We start from the raw sequence: 19,906 nt of genomic DNA, 5'->3' as shown, positions 1-19,906 counted from the left end.
AGATGAGGAAAAGGCGGCACTGTGCCCAAGGCTCACCGCAAGCTGAACAAGCGCCAGCGAACGGCAGGTGAGTAGCTGGGCGCCCATTCTGGTTATCGCTTCTCGGCCTTTTGGCTAAGATCAAGTGTAGTATCTGTTCTTATCAGTTTAATATCTGATACGTCCCCTATCTGGGGACCATATATTAAATGGATTTTTGGAACAGGGAGATGGAAGAAGAGCTTGCTCTGTCCACTCCACGCATTGACCTGGTATTGCAGTACCTCCAGGACCGGTGCACCTCTCTTATGCTGGTTAAAAAATAGATTTTTTGATTGAACAAAAAATGCAAAAAGCCACTGGACTCTCACTTGGCGAGAACGAAGGCAAACTTGTTCTCCTTCTTCCTTCCTTCCTTCCCTGCTTTTTTCTCTGTTCTGTCTAAGTGCGAGCTCTGCCTCCCCCTGTCTGCGGCATGGCATGCCTGAATGAAGCCTGGACGGAACGGACCAAAAACATGACATTCCTTGAATTATGGACACTTGTAGCAATGTTTGTTAACTGTTATTGTTTCGTTTGGATTGATCGCTAGTCTGATTGTTATTCTCTATCATGTGCTGTGCACGATGCAATTCTTTTCACCTGATCCCATGTATTTATTTAATCATTGTTATCATGTAAATCTGTGTAATCACTTCATGGAATAAAAGTGTCCAGTACATATCCATTGTGAAGAAGTCAGAGTATGTATTGCTGGCTGGCTGGCTGGCTGGCTGGCTGGCTGGCTGGCTGGCAGCGTGCATTATCAGTGTTGGAAAAGTGGGCGGGATTAATTATGCAAATTTGCTGCAGCCTGCAGCATGCTGGTCTTTGCAATGACAGCACAAACGTTTTGGAGGGAAATCTGAGCAACATCTAGGTTATCAATCAATTAAAAGTTTAATTAATTGCATTATTGAGTGATTGCGAGCAATCAGCAGCAGGTGGTGCTTAATTGCTTGCTCTATCTACCCTACTTGCAGCTGAAGAGGACCCGACCAGGTGATCCAGCAACCTCGTTAGGCACCTTATCAGCGGTAGCAGCTGAGCAGGAGAGACAGAGGTGCAAGGTATGTCTGGAGGGGAGGGGGAGGAATGGACAAGGTTAAGAAGGGGAGCTGGGTTTCAAGGGTTTAGAGGTTGTTTGCTGCTCTGGTGACTTTGTCTCTGTTGCTATTTGTAGCCTGCTTACACCTAGATGAGGAAAAGGCGGCACTGTGCCCAAGGCTCACCGCAAGCTGAACAAGCGCCAGCGAACGGCAGGTGAGTAGCTGGGCGCCCATTCTGGTTATCGCTTCTCGGCCTTTTGGCTAAGATCAAGTGTAGTATCTGTTCTTATCAGTTTAATATCTGATACGTCCCCTATCTGGGGACCATATATTAAATGGATTTTTGGAACAGGGAGATGGAAGAAGAGCTTGCTCTGTCCACTCCACGCATTGACCTGGTATTGCAGTACCTCCAGGACCGGTGCACCTCTCTTATGCTGGTTAAAAAATAGATTTTTTGATTGAACAAAAAATGCAAAAAGCCACTGGACTCTCACTTGGCGAGAACGAAGGCAAACTTGTTCTCCTTCTTCCTTCCTTCCTTCCCTGCTTTTTTCTCTGTTCTGTCTAAGTGCGAGCTCTGCCTCCCCCTGTCTGCGGCATGGCATGCCTGAATGAAGCCTGGACGGAACGGACCAAAAACATGACATTCCTTGAATTATGGACACTTGTAGCAATGTTTGTTAACTGTTATTGTTTCGTTTGGATTGATCGCTAGTCTGATTGTTATTCTCTATCATGTGCTGTGCACGATGCAATTCTTTTCACCTGATCCCATGTATTTATTTAATCATTGTTATCATGTAAATCTGTGTAATCACTTCATGGAATAAAAGTGTCCAGTACATATCCATTGTGAAGAAGTCAGAGTATGTATTGCTGGCTGGCTGGCTGGCTGGCTGGCTGGCTGGCTGGCTGGCAGCGTGCATTATCAGTGTTGGAAAAGTGGGCGGGATTAATTATGCAAATTTGCTGCAGCCTGCAGCATGCTGGTCTTTGCAATGACAGCACAAACGTTTTGGAGGGAAATCTGAGCAACATCTAGGTTATCAATCAATTAAAAGTTTAATTAATTGCATTATTGAGTGATTGCGAGCAATCAGCAGCAGGTGGTGCTTAATTGCTTGCTCTATCTACCCTACTTGCAGCTGAAGAGGACCCGACCAGGTGATCCAGCAACCTCGTTAGGCACCTTATCAGCGGTAGCAGCTGAGCAGGAGAGACAGAGGTGCAAGGTATGTCTGGAGGGGAGGGGGAGGAATGGACAAGGTTAAGAAGGGGAGCTGGGTTTCAAGGGTTTAGAGGTTGTTTGCTGCTCTGGTGACTTTGTCTCTGTTGCTATTTGTAGCCTGCTTACACCTAGATGAGGAAAAGGCGGCACTGTGCCCAAGGCTCACCGCAAGCTGAACAAGCGCCAGCGAACGGCAGGTGAGTAGCTGGGCGCCCATTCTGGTTATCGCTTCTCGGCCTTTTGGCTAAGATCAAGTTCATTCTTGTCTTACCAGAAGGTTCCGGAGGATCGGCAACGCTAGCCCCTCGGCCTTCCGGACTGTGTTCTCCCAGTGGGGACACGGTCTGGATGCTGCTATTGGGGGGCGATCCGCGCTGACTCCGGAAACGGGAGGCGATCTGCGATGGAGGGAGGCGGCCCCACGATTCCTAAGACCATCAGGGTTTTTGTGGTTGCGGAGAGAAGGAACGAGGTAGGTTTATACGTTGTCCAACGTGAGATCCTGGAGGAGCTGTTGGGAGTGCCGAGGGCTTGGTTGTTCTGCGTACAGGACTTCCAGGCCCGAGGCATATATGACGTTACCTTTACGGAGCAAGTTCACGTGTCAACTGTCATGGAGAGGCTGAATCTGAAGTTGGAAGAGGACATACTGAAAGGTATCAAGTTTATTCCTTTTGTTCCGGTGTCGAGGATACCTATGTGCGTACATATGTACAACCCCTTTGTTACCGATGAGGAGATAAAGACCTTTCTAAGTAGGTACTGTTCACAGGTGTCTAACCCAGTGAAGTTAGTTAACACCTTCGGGGTGTATAATGGTAAAAGAAAATTTTTTGTCGTTTTACGAACAGATCCTTCTGAGACGGGTGGTTTGAAACATCCGCCTCAGAACTTTTCAATTGGAGGGAATCGGGGTTATCTGTTCTACCCTGGTCAACCGAAATTTTGTAGAAACTGCTTTCAGTTTGGACACGTGATGGTGGAATGTGCTAAAGGTATGTGCTGCAGGAATTGCTTTGGGGAGGGACATACTGCGTCAGAATGTGCTGAAAGGCGGAAATGTGATTTATGCGGGTCTGAACGCCATATGGCTAGATTCTGCCCGGATTTGACGAAGGGTCCCCCCTGGGCAGAGCCTGCAGACGGGTCACGTCAAACGGAGTCTGCAAGTACAAGTATGAGCGATGGAAAAAAAGTGCAGATTCCGTTTATCCCAACCTTCGGCACACAATTGCGGTCCAGACAGGAGCATGAGGAAAGACACGCAGAAATTATGGCTGCAGACTTGGTTAAAAAGAAAGAGAAGGAAGAAAATAAGGTTGCACTTGTAGGCGAGGCTGTGGAAGCGGTGGAACCGGTTGCAATGGAAGAAGAAATAGCAGGCCCCCTAGATATAGCAGCTGAGGATGAAGAGGGTACCAGTAAAATGGTTCCTGCTTCAAAGAAGCAAAAAAGAAAAGGCAAAGAGCTTCATACTGAAGACTTTCCAAAGCTAATGGTGGTTTCTTCCCCTGAGTTTGGAGATCGGTCTGAGTCTGAAGTTTCTGGGTCATATTCACCGGTTTTTGATTCTCAGGCGGTGTCACGTTTGTTTGACATTACTGGTTTCAATGTAGACCAAGAAGGAAGCTGTGGATCAGATGATGGAACGTGATATGATGAGGTTGTATAACCTCTGATCTATGTTCCAAGTAGCCACCCTCAATGTGAGGAGTATTAAGTCCGCAGTGAGGAGGGCTGTTATTTTTGATTTTTTGAGTAAACTAACTTTTCAGATCATCTGTCTACAAGAATGTGGTTTGACAGATAAACCAATGATTTCCAAATGGGAAAAGGGTCCAAGTTTTTTTTCTTTTGGTGTGGGTAAAAATATTGGTGTGGCGGTGTTATTTAAGGGGTGGGAATATACTATTTTGAAGACACTAGAAATTGTTTCAGGGAGGGTATTAATAGTTAATTTTCTGTATAGAGGTATTGAGTATAGGTTAATAAATGTGTATGCACCAGTTAATAAGAATGAAAGATTGGAGGTTTTTGAGTGTTTGGGGCTGATATTGCCAGGGAGGGAAATCACTTTTTTGTGTGGGGATTTTAATTGTATTATTAGGAAGGAAGATAGGGTAGGTTTGGGGGACGGGTATAAATTAGATAGTACAGGGAAAATGTTAAAAAACCTAATCAAGGATTTTGGGCTTATAGACACGATAGGGGTGATAGGGGATGATGAAAAATTTACGTTTGTGAGTGATAAAGGTTCAGTAAGATCTCGCATAGACTTTTGTTTCATTTCACAGGGTGTTAGAGTGGAATCTCTACGCACATGGAGTGTTTCTTTTTCAGACCATATGTTGTTGGGATGTAAGGTGAAGTTGGATGAAAAATTAGTTTTTGGCAGAGGGTTTTGGAAATTGAATGTTAGTATGCTGGTGGATGAAAATGTAAGAATGGAATATAGTAGAAAGTATGCAGTATGGAGGAAATGTAAGAAGAACTTTAAGAATTTGATTGAATGGTGGGAATGGGTGAAAAGAGAAACAAAATATTTTTTTCAAAATAAAGGTCGTAAGATAGCAAGGCAAGAAAGTGAGTGTTTGGATAAATTTCGAAGAAGGATAGACTATTTGTGTAAATTGAGAGAAGGTGGATGGGAGGTGGATGATGAATTGAAGGAGGCAAGAGAGAATAGAGGAAAATGTTTGGAAGCTTTAGGTAGAAAGATTGTTTTTGCAGCTAAGTTGAAAGTAATGGAAAATGATGAGAAATGCACGAGATTCTTTTTTAAAAAAGCGTATGAATGTAGAAAAGGGATGGATGGAGTTTTGAATGAGGAAGGTGAATTAGTTCAAAGTAAGGAGAAAATGTTGGATGAAGTAAGAAAGTTTTATAAGCATTTATATGGGGAAAAAAAGCGAAATGTTAGTTCAGAAGAGGAAGTGTTGACTGGTATTGAGAATAGATTGAGTGAAGATGATGCGAGGTGGTTAGAAAGAGACGTGAATAAGAAGGAGGTAATTGATACTATTTCTCAGTTTAAATGTAATAAAACTCCAGGGAGTGATGGTTTATCTGTTGAATTTTATCGGATGTTTTGGGAGGTAATTGAGGAAGATTTTGTTGAAGTATGTAAGTTGGTTTTATGTCATGGTATGTTGTCTGAATCTATGAGAAAGGGAGTAATTGTGTTAATTTATAAAAAGGGTGAAAGGAGCGACTTGAGAAATTGGAGGCCGATAACACTGTTAAATGTTGATTACAAAATCATAGCGAAGGTGATTGCTAATAGAATGAAAGAAGTGATTGTAAGTATGGTGGGAGAGGAGCAAGTGTGTGCTGTGCCTGGTAGACAGATTGCAGAGAGTTTGATTGTTCTGAGAGATGTATTGTGGTTTTGTAAGGAGAGGAAAATTGAAGTGGCGATTGCAACAATAGACTTTGAAAAAGCGTATGATAGAGTTGCGCATGAGTTTATGTTTGAGATTTTAGATAGAATGGGTTTGCCGACGAAAGTGATAAATTGGATCAAATGTTTATATGAGGGGATTGAGAGTGTGGTGCAAGTAAATGGGTGGATGACAAAAAGCTTTAGTGTGCATTCAGGAGTGAGACAAGGTTGCCCCTTGTCGCCGGTGCTATTTATTTGCGTGATTGAACCTTTATTACGTAGTATTATGAATGACAAAGTGGTGAGGGGTGTTGAAGTTCCAGGGAGTAATGCGAGGAGTTTGAAAGTGATCGGCTACATGGATGACGTAACTGTAATATGTAGAACGCAAGCTGGTTTACGGAGAGTGAAATTGTTAGTGGAAGTGTTTTGTATGACTAGTGGTTTTAGAGTAAATTGGGATAAATGTGCTTGCAAAGCTTTTGGGAGATGGAGTGAGTTAGAGTTATGTGGATGGCCAGTGGTTGAGAATGAGATTGAAGTGTTGGGAGTTAAATACGATGAAGAATTAAAAGGGAAAGAGAGTTGGAATAGAGTAGTTTGTCGTGTGAATCAGAAGATTGGCTTGTGGAATGATAGAGTGTTATCGTTTGAGGGCAAGGTATTAATTATTAAAGCAATCCTGTTACCTATTATGTTATATTTAAATTTTGTTTTTCCTATTAATGATAAAAGTTTAAGAAAGTTAAATAGAATAATTTTTTTGTTTTTCTGGGGGAGTAGAATGGAAAGATTGGAAAGAGTGAAAGTGGTAAAACAACGCAAAAATGGGGGTATGAATGTTCCGGATGTGAGTAGATTTTTATTAATTCATTATGTTCGAATGTGTATCAGAATCAGTAAAAAAGACAATGTGATTGCATGTATGTTGAAGTATGCTGCTGGAATGAGTTTGAGAAAGTATGGTTTGTGTATGGTGGAACAGACTAAACCATTGTGTTTAATTTTACCCTGGTTTTATAAGAGGATTGAAGTTTGTATGTGTAAGTATGGTTTGCAGAATGTTTCCAGTGAGGAATGGTGTGACAAGAAAAAGGTTTTTAAAATTTTGGATGAGAAGGAAACTGTAATTGGTATTGATGGTTTGAATGAAAATCAGAGTATAAGAGTGTGGAAGAGGATAAATGAGATAGAAATAGCTAATAGACAGAGGGATATAGCGTGGATGGCAGTGCATAATTGTTTGGCAACGAGAGAGGTACAGTATGGAAGAAGGTTAGCGAGATCTGAAATGTGTCCGAGGGAAGGTTGTGGAGGGAGAGAAAATGTTGTACATGTTTTTTGGAATTGTGTGTTTGTTAGAGAATTGTTGGGAAAATTATTGAAGATGGTAGTAGGATTGACTGGTATTTCTGTTTTTTCTTATGAAGTTCTAATGTTTGGTGAGGGTAAGATTGAGGGAGTGAAGGAGAGAATTTTGTGGATGTTAATGGCTTGTATAAAAGAGACAGTGTGGGATGTGAGGAATTTAATTGTTTTCAAAAAAGAATGTTTAACAAGGGATGCGTGTGTACGAATGATTAAAGGTAAAATGTATTTATATTACTTGAGAGATGTGAGAAAGTTTGGTGAAATGGATGCTGAAGGTATTTGGAAAACCAAAAAATGGAAAAAATGGTGTGCGTAGAGAGGAAGCAGGTGGTGGGTTTGTGTGATTTAATAGGAAGGTAAAAAAGTTGTACAAGAAATGGAGGGGGTGGGTGATTATTGACAAAGTTATGTATATATTTATGTGTTAATTAGATATTGAAGTAAATATGTATATGTATTGGAAAAAAAAAAAAAAAAAAAAAAAAAAAAAAATATAGGGGTTTATTATGTAAATATTGATGATTTGTGATTGAATTAATCTGTACCATTTGATTTTCATGTAGGTTAAAAATGGAAGAACGGAGGTGGGTATAGGTAATGTTGGGTGGTGGGGTGTGTGGGTTTATCAATGTACTATGATATTTATTTGAATGCTAAATATATGGGGTAAGTAGGAAGGTAAGAATCCTTTGTTTTAATGTGTTTGCAGTGGGGTTTTTTTCGATGGGTGGGTGGTTTGCTGTGGTTTGAGGGTGGTGGGAATTGTTTATTTGTGATTTATGTGATGTTTATTTCTTATTATTATTTTATTGCAAAGATCATGATGATGTTATTGAGAGGTTCCTTGAATTTCAACTGGAGGAAAAGCTCTGTGACTGAGTGGTTAAAAAAAAAAAAAAAAAAAAAAAATCTGTTCTTATCAGTTTAATATCTGATACGTCCCCTATCTGGGGACCATATATTAAATGGATTTTTGGAACAGGGAGATGGAAGAAGAGCTTGCTCTGTCCACTCCACGCATTGACCTGGTATTGCAGTACCTCCAGGACCGGTGCACCTCTCTTATGCTGGTTAAAAAATAGATTTTTTGATTGAACAAAAAATGCAAAAAGCCACTGGACTCTCACTTGGCGAGAACGAAGGCAAACTTGTTCTCCTTCTTCCTTCCTTCCCTGCTTTTTTCTCTGTTCTGTCTAAGTGCGAGCTCTGCCTCCCCCTGTCTGCGGCATGGCATGATGCCTGAATGAAGCCTGGACGGAACGGACCAAAAACATGACATTCCTTGAATTATGGACACTTGTAGCAATGTTTGTTAACTGTTATTGTTTCGTTTGGATTGATCGCTAGTCTGATTGTTATTCTCTATCATGTGCTGTGCACGATGCAATTCTGTTCACCTGATCCCATGTATTTATTTAATCATTGTTATCATGTAAATCTGTGTAATCACTTCATGGAATAAAAGTGTCCAGTACATATCCATTGTGAAGAAGTCAGAGTATGTATTGCTGGCTGGCTGGCTGGCTGGCTGGCTGGCTGGCTGGCTGGCAGCGTGCATTATCAGTGTTGGAAAAGTGGGCGGGATTAATTATGCAAATTTGCTGCAGCCTGCAGCATGCTGGTCTTTGCAATGACAGCACAAACGTTTTGGAGGGAAATCTGAGCAACATCTAGGTTATCAATCAATTAAAAGTTTAATTAATTGCATTATTGAGTGATTGCGAGCAATCAGCAGCAGGTGGTGCTTAATTGCTTGCTCTATCTACCCTACTTGCAGCTGAAGAGGAACAGACAGACCAGGTGATCCAGCAACCTCGTTAGGCACCTTATCAGCGGTAGCAGCTGAGCAGGAGAGACAGAGGTGCAAGGTATGTCTGGAGGGGAGGGGGAGGAATGAATGGACAAGGTTAAGAAGGGGAGCTGGGTTTCAAGGGTTTAGAGGTTGTTTGCTGCTCTGGTGGTGACTTTGTCTCTGTTGCTATTTGTAGCCAGCTTACAGCTAGATGAGGAAAAGGCGGCAGGCAGGCAGCACTGTGGCCAAGGCTCACCGCAAGCTGAACAAGCGCCAGCGAACGGCAGGTGAGTAGCTGGGCGCCCATTCTGGTTATCGCTTCTCGGCCTTTTGGCTAAGATCAAGTGTAGTATCTGTTCTTATCAGTTTAATATCTGATACGTCCCCTATCTGGGGACCATATATTAAATGGATTTTTGGAACAGGGAGATGGAAGAAGAGCTTGCTCTGTCCACTCCACGCATTGACCTGGTATTGCAGTACCTCCAGGACCGGTGCACCTCTCTTATGCTGGTTAAAAAATAGATTTTTTGATTGAACAAAAAATGCAAAAAGCCACTGGACTCTCACTTGGCGAGAACGAAGGCAAACTTGTTCTCCTTCTTCCTTCCTTCCCTGCTTTTTTCTCTGTTCTGTCTAAGTGCGAGCTCTGCCTCCCCCTGTCTGCGGCATGGCATGATGCCTGAATGAAGCCTGGACGGAACGGACCAAAAACATGACATTCCTTGAATTATGGACACTTGTAGCAATGTTTGTTAACTGTTATTGTTTCGTTTGGATTGATCGCTAGTCTGATTGTTATTCTCTATCATGTGCTGTGCACGATGCAATTCTGTTCACCTGATCCCATGTATTTATTTAATCATTGTTATCATGTAAATCTGTGTAATCACTTCATGGAATAAAAGTGTCCAGTACATATCCATTGTGAAGAAGTCAGAGTATGTATTGCTGGCTGGCTGGCTGGCTGGCTGGCTGGCTGGCTGGCTGGCTGGCTGGCAGCGTGCATTATCAGTGTTGGAAAAGTGGGCGGGATTAATTATGCAAATTTGCTGCAGCCTGCAGCATGCTGGTCTTTGCAATGACAGCACAAACGTTTTGGAGGGAAATCTGAGCAACATCTAGGTTATCAATCAATTAAAAGTTTAATTAATTGCATTATTGAGTGATTGCGAGCAATCAGCAGCAGGTGGTGCTTAATTGCTTGCTCTATCTACCCTACTTGCAGCTGAAGAGGAACAGACAGACCAGGTGATCCAGCAACCTCGTTAGGCACCTTATCAGCGGTAGCAGCTGAGCAGGAGAGACAGAGGTGCAAGGTATGTCTGGAGGGGAGGGGGAGGAATGAATGGACAAGGTTAAGAAGGGGAGCTGGGTTTCAAGGGTTTAGAGGTTGTTTGCTGCTCTGGTGGTGACTTTGTCTCTGTTGCTATTTGTAGCCAGCTTACAGCTAGATGAGGAAAAGGCGGCAGGCAGGCAGCACTGTGGCCAAGGCTCACCGCAAGCTGAACAAGCGCCAGCGAACGGCAGGTGAGTAGCTGGGCGCCCATTCTGGTTATCGCTTCTCGGCCTTTTGGCTAAGATCAAGTTCATTCTTGTCTTACCAGAAGGTTCCGGAGGATCGGCAACGCTAGCCCCTCGGCCTTCCGGACTGTGTTCTCCCAGTGGGGACACGGTCTGGATGCTGCTATTGGGGGGCGATCCGCGCTGACTCCGGAAACGGGAGGCGATCTGCGATGGAGGGAGGCGGCCCCTCGATTCCTAAGACCATCAGGGTTTTTGTGGTTGCGGAGAGAAGGAACGAGGTAGGTTTATACGTTGTCCAACGTGAGATCCTGGAGGAGCTGTTGGGAGTGCCGAGGGCTTGGTTGTTCTGCGTACAGGACTTCCAGGCCCGAGGCATATATGACGTTACCTTTACGGAGCAAGTTCACGTGTCAACTGTCATGGAGAGGCTGAATCTGAAGTTGGAAGAGGACATACTGAAAGGTATCAAGTTTATTCCTTTTGTTCCGGTGTCAAGGATACCTATGTGCGTACATATGTACAACCCCTTTGTTACCGATGAGGAGATAAAGACCTTTCTAAGTAGGTACTGTTCACAAGTGTCTAACCCAGTGAAGTTAGTTAACACCTTCGGTGTGTATAATGGTAAAAGAAAATTTTTTGTTGTTTTACGGACAGATCCTTCTGAGACGGGTGGTTTGAAACATCCGCCTCAGAACTTTTCAATTGGAGGGAATCGGGGTTATCTGTTTTACCCCGGACAACCGAAGTTTTGTCGAAATTGCTTTCAGTTTGGACACGTGATGGTGGAATGTGCTAAAGGTATGTGCTGCAGGAATTGCTTTGGGGAGGGACATACTGCGTCAGAATGTGCTGAAAGGCGAAAATGTGATTTATGCGGGTCTGAACGCCATATGGCTAGATTCTGCCCGGATTTGACGAAGGGTTCCCCCTGGGCAGAGCCTGCAGACGGGTCACGTCAAACGGAGTCTGCAAGTACAAGTATGAGCGATGGGAAAAAAGTGCAGATTCCGTTTATCCCAACCTTCGGCACACAATTGCGGTCCAGACAGGAGCATGAGGAAAGACATGCAGAAATTATGGCTGCAGACTTGGTTAAAAAGAAAGAGAAGGAAGAAAATAAGGTTGCACTTGTAGGCGAGGCTGTGGAAGCGGTGGAACCGGTTGCAATGGAAGAAGAAATAGCAGGCCCCCTAGATATAGCAGCTGAGGATGAAGGGGGTGCCAGTAAAATGGTTCCTGCTTCAAAGAAGCAAAAAAGAAAAGGCAAAGAGCTTCATACTGAAGACTTTCCAAAGCTAATGGTGGTTTCTTCCCCTGAGTTTGGAGATCGGTCTGAGTCTGAAGTTTCTGGGTCATATTCACCGGTTTTTGATTCTCAGGCGGTGTCACGTTTGTTTGACATTACTGGTTTCAATGTAGACCAAGAAGGAAGCTGTGGATCAGATGATGGAACGTGATATGATGAGGTTGTATAACCTCTGATCTATGTTCCAAGTAGCCACCCTCAATGTGAGGAGTATTAAGTCCGCAGTGAGGAGGGCTGTTATTTTTGACTTTTTGAGTAAACTAACTTTTCAGATCATCTGTCTACAAGAATGTGGTTTGACAGATAAACCAATGATTTCCAAATGGGAAAAGGGTCCAAGTTTTTTTTCTTTTGGTGTGGGTAAAAATATTGGTGTGGCGGTGTTATTTAAGGGGTGGGAATATACTATTTTGAAGACACTAGAAATTGTTTCAGGGAGGGTATTAATAGTTAATTTTCTGTATAGAGGTATTGAGTATAGGTTAATAAATGTGTATGCACCAGTTAATAAGAATGAAAGATTGGAGGTTTTTGAGTGTTTGGGGCTGATATTGCCAGGGAGGGAAATCACTTTTTTGTGTGGAGATTTTAATTGTATTATTAGGAAGGAAGATAGGGTAGGTTTGGGTGACGGGTATAAATTAGATAGTACAGGGAAAATGTTAAAAAACCTAATCAAGGATTTTGGACTTATAGACACGATAGGGGTGATAGGGGATGATGAAAAATTTACGTTTGTGAGTGATAAAGGTTCAGTAAGATCTCGCATAGACTTTTGTTTCATTTCACAGGGTGTTAAAGTGGAATCTCTACGCACATGGAGTGTTTCTTTTTCAGACCATATGTTGTTGGGATGTAAGGTGAGGTTGGATGAAAAATTAGTTTTTGGCAGAGGGTTTTGGAAATTGAATGTTAGTATGTTGGTGGATGAAAATGTAAGAATGGAATATAGTAGAAAGTATGCAGTATGGAGGAAGTGTAAGAAGAACTTTAAGAATTTGATTGAATGGTGGGAATGGGTGAAAAGAGAAACAAAATATTTTTTTCAAAATAAAGGTCGTAAGATAGCAAGGCAAGAAAGTGAGTGTTTGGATAAATTTCGGAGAAGGATAGACTATCTGTGTAAATTGAGAGAAGGTGGATGGGAGGTGGATGATGAATTGAAGGAGGCAAGAGAGAATAGAGGAAAATGTTTGGAAGCTTTAGGCAGAAAGATTGTTTTTGCAGCTAAGTTGAAGGTAATGGAAAATGATGAGAAATGCACGAGATTCTTTTTTAAAAAAGCGTATGAATGTAGAAAAGGGATGGATGGAGTTTTGAATGAGGAAGGTGAATTAGTTCAAAGTAAGGAGAAAATGTTGAATGAAGTAAGAAAGTTTTATAAGCATTTATATGGGGAAAAAAAGCGAAATGTTAGTTCAGAAGAGGAAGTGTTGAATGGTATTGAGAATAGATTGAGTGAAAATGATGCGAGGTGGTTAGAAAGAGACGTGAATAAGAAGGAGGTAATTGATACTATTTCTCAGTTTAAATGTAATAAAACTCCAGGGAGTGATGGTTTATCTGTTGAATTTTATCGGATGTTTTGGGAGGTAATTGAGGAAGATTTTGTTGAAGTATGTAAGTTGGTTTTATGTCATGGTATGTTGTCTGAATCTATGAGAAAGGGAGTAATTGTGTTAATTTATAAAAAGGGTGAAAGGAGCGACTTGAGAAATTGGAGGCCGATAACACTGTTAAATGTTGATTACAAAATCATAGCGAAGGTGATTGCTAATAGAATGAAAGAAGTGATTGTAAGTATGGTGGGAGAGGAGCAAGTGTGTGCTGTGCCTGGTAGACAAATTGCAGAGAGTTTGATTGTTTTGAGAGATGTATTGTGGTTTTGTAAGGAGAGGAAAATTGAAGTGGCGATTGCAACAATAGACTTTGAAAAAGCGTATGATAGAGTTGCGCATGAGTTTATGTTTGAGATTTTAGATAGAATGGGGTTGCCGATGAGAGTGATAAATTGGATCAAATGTTTATATGAGGGGATTGAGAGTGTGGTGCAAGTAAATGGGTGGATGACAAAAAGCTTTAGTGTGCATTCAGGAGTGAGACAAGGTTGCCCCTTGTCGCCGGTGCTTTTTATTTGCGTGATTGAACCTTTATTACGAATTATTATGAATGACAAAGTGGTGAGGGGTGTTGAAGTGCCAGGGAGTAATGCGAGGAGTTTGAAAGTGATCGGCTACATGGATGACGTAACTGTAATATGTAGAACGCAAGCTGGTTTACGGAGAGTGAAATTGTTAGTGGAAGTGTTTTGTATGACTAGTGGTTTTAGAGTAAATTGGGATAAATGTGCTTGTAAAGCTTTTGGGAGATGGAGTGAGTTAGAGTTATGTGGATGGCCAGTGGTTGAGAATGAGATTGAAGTGTTGGGAGTTAAATACGATGAAGAATTAAAAGGGAAAGAGAGTTGGAATAGAGTAGTTTGTCGTGTGAATCAGAAGATTGGCTTGTGGAATGATAGAGTGTTATCGTTTGAGGGCAAGGTATTAATTATTAAAGCAATCCTGTTACCTATTATGTTATATTTAAATTTTGTTTTTCCTATTAATGATAAAAGTTTAAGAAAGTTAAATAGAATAATTTTTTTGTTTTTCTGGGGGAGTAGAATGGAAAGATTGGAAAGAGTGAAAGTGGTAAAACAACGCAAAAATGGGGGTATGAATGTTCCGGATGTGAGTAGATTTTTATTAATTCATTATGTTCGAATGTGTATTAGAATCAGTAAAAAAGACAATGTGATTGCATGTATGTTGAAATATGCTGTGGGAATGAGTTTGAGAAAGTATGGTTTGTGTATGGTGGAACGGACTAAACCATTGTGTTTAATTTTACCCTGGTTTTATAAGAGGATTGAAGTCTGTATGTGTAAGTATGGTTTGCAGAATGTTTCCAGTGAGGAATGGTGTGACAAGAAAAAGGTTTTTAAAATTTTGGATGAGAAGGAAACTGTAATTGGTATTGATGGTTTGAATGAAAATCAGAGTATAAGAGTGTGGAAGAGGATAAATGAGATAGAAATAGCTAATAGACAGAGGGATATAGCGTGGATGGCAGTGCATAATTGTTTGGCAACGAGAGAGGTACAGTATGGAAGAAGGTTAGCGAGGTCTGAAATGTGTCCGAGGGAAGGTTGTGGAGGGAGAGAAAATGTTGTACATGTGTTTTGGAATTGTGTGTTTGTTAGAGAATTGTTGGGAAAATTGTTGAAGATGGTAGTAGGATTGACTGGTATTTCTGTTTTTTCTTATGAAGTTCTAATGTTTGGTGAGGGTAAGATTGAGGGAGTGAAGGAGAGAATTTTGTGGATGTTAATGGCTTGTATAAAAGAGACAGTGTGGGATGTGAGGAATTTAATAGTTTTCAAAAAAGAATGTTTAACAAGGGATGCGTGTGTACGAATGATTAAAGGTAAAATGTATTTATATTATTTGAGAGATGTGAGAAAGTTTGGTGAAATGGATGCTGAAGGTATTTGGAAAACCAAAAAATGGAAAAAATGGTGTGCGTAGAGAGGAAGCAGGTGGCGGGTTTGTGTGATTTCATAGGAAGGTAAAAAGTTGTACAAGAAATGGAGGGTGGTGGGTGATTATTGACAAAGTTATGTATATATTTATGTGTTAATTAGATATTGAAGTAAATATGTATAAGTATTGAAGGAAAAAAAAAAAAAAAAAAAAAAAAAAAAAAAAAAAAAAAAAAAAAAAAAAAAAATAAAAAAAAAAAAAAATAGGGGTTTATTATGTAAATATTGATGATTTGTGATTGAATTAATCTGTACCATTTGATTTTCATGTAGGTTAAAAATGGAAGAACGGAGGTGGGTATAGGTAATGTTGGGTGGAGGGGTGTGTGGGTTTATCAAAGTACTATGTTATTTATTTGAATGCTAAATATATGGGGTAAGTAGGAAGGTAAGAATCCTTTGTTTTAATGTGTTTGCAGTGGGGTTTTTTTTTTCGATGGGTGGGTGGTTTGCTGTGGTTTGAGGGTGGTGGGAATTGTTTATTTGTGATTTATGTGATGTTTATTTCTTATTATTATTTTATTGCAAAGATCATGATGATGTTATTGAGAGGTTCCTTGAATTTCAACTGGAGGAAAAGCTCTGTGACTGAGTGGTTAATAAAAAAAAAAAAAAAAAAAAAAAAAAAAAAAAAAAAAATCTGTTCTTATCAGTTTAATATCTGATACGTCCCCTATCTGGGGACCATATATTAAATGGATTTTTGGAACAGGGAGATGGAAGAAGAGCTTGCTCTGTCCACTCCACGCATTGACCTGGTATTGCAGTACCTCCAGGACCGGTGCACCTCTCTTATGCTGGTTAAAAAATAGATTTTTTGATTGAACAAAAAATGCAAAAAGCCACTGGACTCTCACTTGGCGAGAACGAAGGCAAACTTGTTCTCCTTCTTCCTTCCTTCCCTGCTTTTTTCTCTGTTCTGTCTAAGTGCGAGCTCTGCCTCCCCCTGTCTGCGGCATGGCATGATGCCTGAATGAAGCCTGGACGGAACGGACCAAAAACATGACATTCCTTGAATTATGGACACTTGTAGCAATGTTTGTTAACTGTTATTGTTTCGTTTGGATTGATCGCTAGTCTGATTGTTATTCTCTATCATGTGCTGTGCACGATGCAATTCTGTTCACCTGATCCCATGTATTTATTTAATCATTGTTATCATGTAAATCTGTGTAATCACTTCATGGAATAAAAGTGTCCAGTACATATCCATTGTGAAGAAGTCAGAGTATGTATTGCTGGCTGGCTGGCTGGCTGGCTGGCTGGCTGGCTGGCTGGCTGGCTGGCTGGCAGCGTGCATTATCAGTGTTGGAAAAGTGGGCGGGATTAATTATGCAAATTTGCTGCAGCCTGCAGCATGCTGGTCTTTGCAATGACAGCACAAACGTTTTGGAGGGAAATCTGAGCAACATCTAGGTTATCAATCAATTAAAAGTTTAATTAATTGCATTATTGAGTGATTGCGAGCAATCAGCAGCAGGTGGTGCTTAATTGCTTGCTCTATCTACCCTACTTGCAGCTGAAGAGGAACAGACAGACCAGGTGATCCAGCAACCTCGTTAGGCACCTTATCAGCGGTAGCAGCTGAGCAGGAGAGACAGAGGTGCAAGGTATGTCTGGAGGGGAGGGGGAGGAATGAATGGACAAGGTTAAGAAGGGGAGCTGGGTTTCAAGGGTTTAGAGGTTGTTTGCTGCTCTGGTGGTGACTTTGTCTCTGTTGCTATTTGTAGCCAGCTTACAGCTAGATGAGGAAAAGGCGGCAGGCAGGCAGCACTGTGGCCAAGGCTCACCGCAAGCTGAACAAGCGCCAGCGAACGGCAGGTGAGTAGCTGGGCGCCCATTCTGGTTATCGCTTCTCGGCCTTTTGGCTAAGATCAAGTGTAGTATCTGTTCTTATCAGTTTAATATCTGATACGTCCCCTATCTGGGGACCATATATTAAATGGATTTTTGGAACAGGGAGATGGAAGAAGAGCTTGCTCTGTCCACTCCACGCATTGACCTGGTATTGCAGTACCTCCAGGACCGGTGCACCTCTCTTATGCTGGTTAAAAAATAGATTTTTTGATTGAACAAAAAATGCAAAAAGCCACTGGACTCTCACTTGGCGAGAACGAAGGCAAACTTGTTCTCCTTCTTCCTTCCTTCCCTGCTTTTTTCTCTGTTCTGTCTAAGTGCGAGCTCTGCCTCCCCCTGTCTGCGGCATGGCATGATGCCTGAATGAAGCCTGGACGGAACGGACCAAAAACATGACATTCCTTGAATTATGGACACTTGTAGCAATGTTTGTTAACTGTTATTGTTTCGTTTGGATTGATCGCTAGTCTGATTGTTATTCTCTATCATGTGCTGTGCACGATGCAATTCTGTTCACCTGATCCCATGTATTTATTTAATCATTGTTATCATGTAAATCTGTGTAATCACTTCATGGAATAAAAGTGTCCAGTACATATCCATTGTGAAGAAGTCAGAGTATGTATTGCTGGCTGGCTGGCTGGCTGGCTGGCTGGCTGGCTGGCTGGCTGGCTGGCTGGCAGCGTGCATTATCAGTGTTGGAAAAGTGGGCGGGATTAATTATGCAAATTTGCTGCAGCCTGCAGCATGCTGGTCTTTGCAATGACAGCACAAACGTTTTGGAGGGAAATCTGAGCAACATCTAGGTTATCAATCAATTAAAAGTTTAATTAATTGCATTATTGAGTGATTGCGAGCAATCAGCAGCAGGTGGTGCTTAATTGCTTGCTCTATCTACCCTACTTGCAGCTGAAGAGGAACAGACAGACCAGGTGATCCAGCAACCTCGTTAGGCACCTTATCAGCGGTAGCAGCTGAGCAGGAGAGACAGAGGTGCAAGGTATGTCTGGAGGGGAGGGGGAGGAATGAATGGACAAGGTTAAGAAGGGGAGCTGGGTTTCAAGGGTTTAGAGGTTGTTTGCTGCTCTGGTGGTGACTTTGTCTCTGTTGCTATTTGTAGCCAGCTTACAGCTAGATGAGGAAAAGGCGGCAGGCAGGCAGCACTGTGGCCAAGGCTCACCGCAAGCTGAACAAGCGCCAGCGAACGGCAGGTGAGTAGCTGGGCGCCCATTCTGGTTATCGCTTCTCGGCCTTTTGGCTAAGATCAAGTGTAGTATCTGTTCTTATCAGTTTAATATCTGATACGTCCCCTATCTGGGGACCATATATTAAATGGATTTTTGGAACAGGGAGATGGAAGAAGAGCTTGCTCTGTCCACTCCACGCATTGACCTGGTATTGCAGTACCTCCAGGACCGGTGCACCTCTCTTATGCTGGTTAAAAAATAGATTTTTTGATTGAACAAAAAATGCAAAAAGCCACTGGACTCTCACTTGGCGAGAACGAAGGCAAACTTGTTCTCCTTCTTCCTTCCTTCCCTGCTTTTTTCTCTGTTCTGTCTAAGTGCGAGCTCTGCCTCCCCCTGTCTGCGGCATGGCATGATGCCTGAATGAAGCCTGGACGGAACGGACCAAAAACATGACATTCCTTGAATTATGGACACTTGTAGCAATGTTTGTTAACTGTTATTGTTTCGTTTGGATTGATCGCTAGTCTGATTGTTATTCTCTATCATGTGCTGTGCACGATGCAATTCTGTTCACCTGATCCCATGTATTTATTTAATCATTGTTATCATGTAAATCTGTGTAATCACTTCATGGAATAAAAGTGTCCAGTACATATCCATTGTGAAGAAGTCAGAGTATGTATTGCTGGCTGGCTGGCTGGCTGGCTGGCTGGCTGGCTGGCTGGCTGGCTGGCAGCGTGCATTATCAGTGTTGGAAAAGTGGGCGGGATTAATTATGCAAATTTGCTGCAGCCTGCAGCATGCTGGTCTTTGCAATGACAGCACAAACGTTTTGGAGGGAAATCTGAGCAACATCTAGGTTATCAATCAATTAAAAGTTTAATTAATTGCATTATTGAGTGATTGCGAGCAATCAGCAGCAGGTGGTGCTTAATTGCTTGCTCTATCTACCCTACTTGCAGCTGAAGAGGAACAGACAGACCAGGTGATCCAGCAACCTCGTTAGGCACCTTATCAGCGGTAGCAGCTGAGCAGGAGAGACAGAGGTGCAAGGTATGTCTGGAGGGGAGGGGGAGGAATGAATGGACAAGGTTAAGAAGGGGAGCTGGGTTTCAAGGGTTTAGAGGTTGTTTGCTGCTCTGGTGGTGACTTTGTCTCTGTTGCTATTTGTAGCCAGCTTACAGCTAGATGAGGAAAAGGCGGCAGGCAGGCAGCACTGTGGCCAAGGCTCACCGCAAGCTGAACAAGCGCCAGCGAACGGCAGGTGAGTAGCTGGGCGCCCATTCTGGTTATCGCTTCTCGGCCTTTTGGCTAAGATCAAGTGTAGTATCTGTTCTTATCAGTTTAATATCTGATACGTCCCCTATCTGGGGACCATATATTAAATGGATTTTTGGAACAGGGAGATGGAAGAAGAGCTTGCTCTGTCCACTCCACGCATTGACCTGGTATTGCAGTACCTCCAGGACCGGTGCACCTCTCTTATGCTGGTTAAAAAATAGATTTTTTGATTGAACAAAAAATGCAAAAAGCCACTGGACTCTCACTTGGCGAGAACGAAGGCAAACTTGTTCTCCTTCTTCCTTCCTTCCCTGCTTTT

General features: G+C 42.1%; 7 non-coding genes and 1 pseudogene across 7 annotated transcripts; all 8 read left to right on the top strand.

Moving 5' to 3' along the window:
• Positions 1–94: 94 nt before the first annotated feature.
• On the top strand, positions 95–285 carry LOC134584024 (U2 spliceosomal RNA). The gene has a single exon (XR_010086379.1). It is a non-coding gene; the product is annotated as a U2 spliceosomal RNA (small nuclear RNA).
• Positions 286–1,308: 1,023 nt separating this feature from the next.
• On the top strand, positions 1,309–1,499 carry LOC134584023 (U2 spliceosomal RNA). The gene has a single exon (XR_010086378.1). It is a non-coding gene; the product is annotated as a U2 spliceosomal RNA (small nuclear RNA).
• A 6,415-nt stretch (positions 1,500–7,914) lies between these two features.
• On the top strand, positions 7,915–8,113 carry LOC134584189 (U2 spliceosomal RNA). The gene has a single exon (XR_010086485.1). It is a non-coding gene; the product is annotated as a U2 spliceosomal RNA (small nuclear RNA).
• Positions 8,114–9,157: 1,044 nt separating this feature from the next.
• LOC134584022 (U2 spliceosomal RNA) lies at positions 9,158–9,348 on the top strand. The gene has a single exon (XR_010086377.1). It is a non-coding gene; the product is annotated as a U2 spliceosomal RNA (small nuclear RNA).
• Positions 9,349–15,835: 6,487 nt separating this feature from the next.
• LOC134584201 (U2 spliceosomal RNA) lies at positions 15,836–16,051 on the top strand (annotated as a pseudogene).
• A 1,056-nt stretch (positions 16,052–17,107) lies between these two features.
• Positions 17,108–17,298, top strand: LOC134584021 (U2 spliceosomal RNA). Its single transcript, XR_010086376.1, has one exon. It is a non-coding gene; the product is annotated as a U2 spliceosomal RNA (small nuclear RNA).
• Positions 17,299–18,354: 1,056 nt separating this feature from the next.
• On the top strand, positions 18,355–18,545 carry LOC134584020 (U2 spliceosomal RNA). The gene has a single exon (XR_010086375.1). It is a non-coding gene; the product is annotated as a U2 spliceosomal RNA (small nuclear RNA).
• Positions 18,546–19,597: 1,052 nt separating this feature from the next.
• Positions 19,598–19,788, top strand: LOC134584018 (U2 spliceosomal RNA). The gene has a single exon (XR_010086374.1). It is a non-coding gene; the product is annotated as a U2 spliceosomal RNA (small nuclear RNA).
• The last annotated feature ends 118 nt before the right edge of the window (positions 19,789–19,906 follow it).

This window comes from Pelobates fuscus, chromosome 13, assembly GCF_036172605.1.
Source record: "Pelobates fuscus isolate aPelFus1 chromosome 13, aPelFus1.pri, whole genome shotgun sequence".
Lineage (NCBI taxonomy): Eukaryota > Metazoa > Chordata > Amphibia > Anura > Pelobatidae > Pelobates > Pelobates fuscus.
Note: the sequence above shows the minus strand (reverse complement) of the source record. Positions and strands in the feature narration are given on the sequence as shown.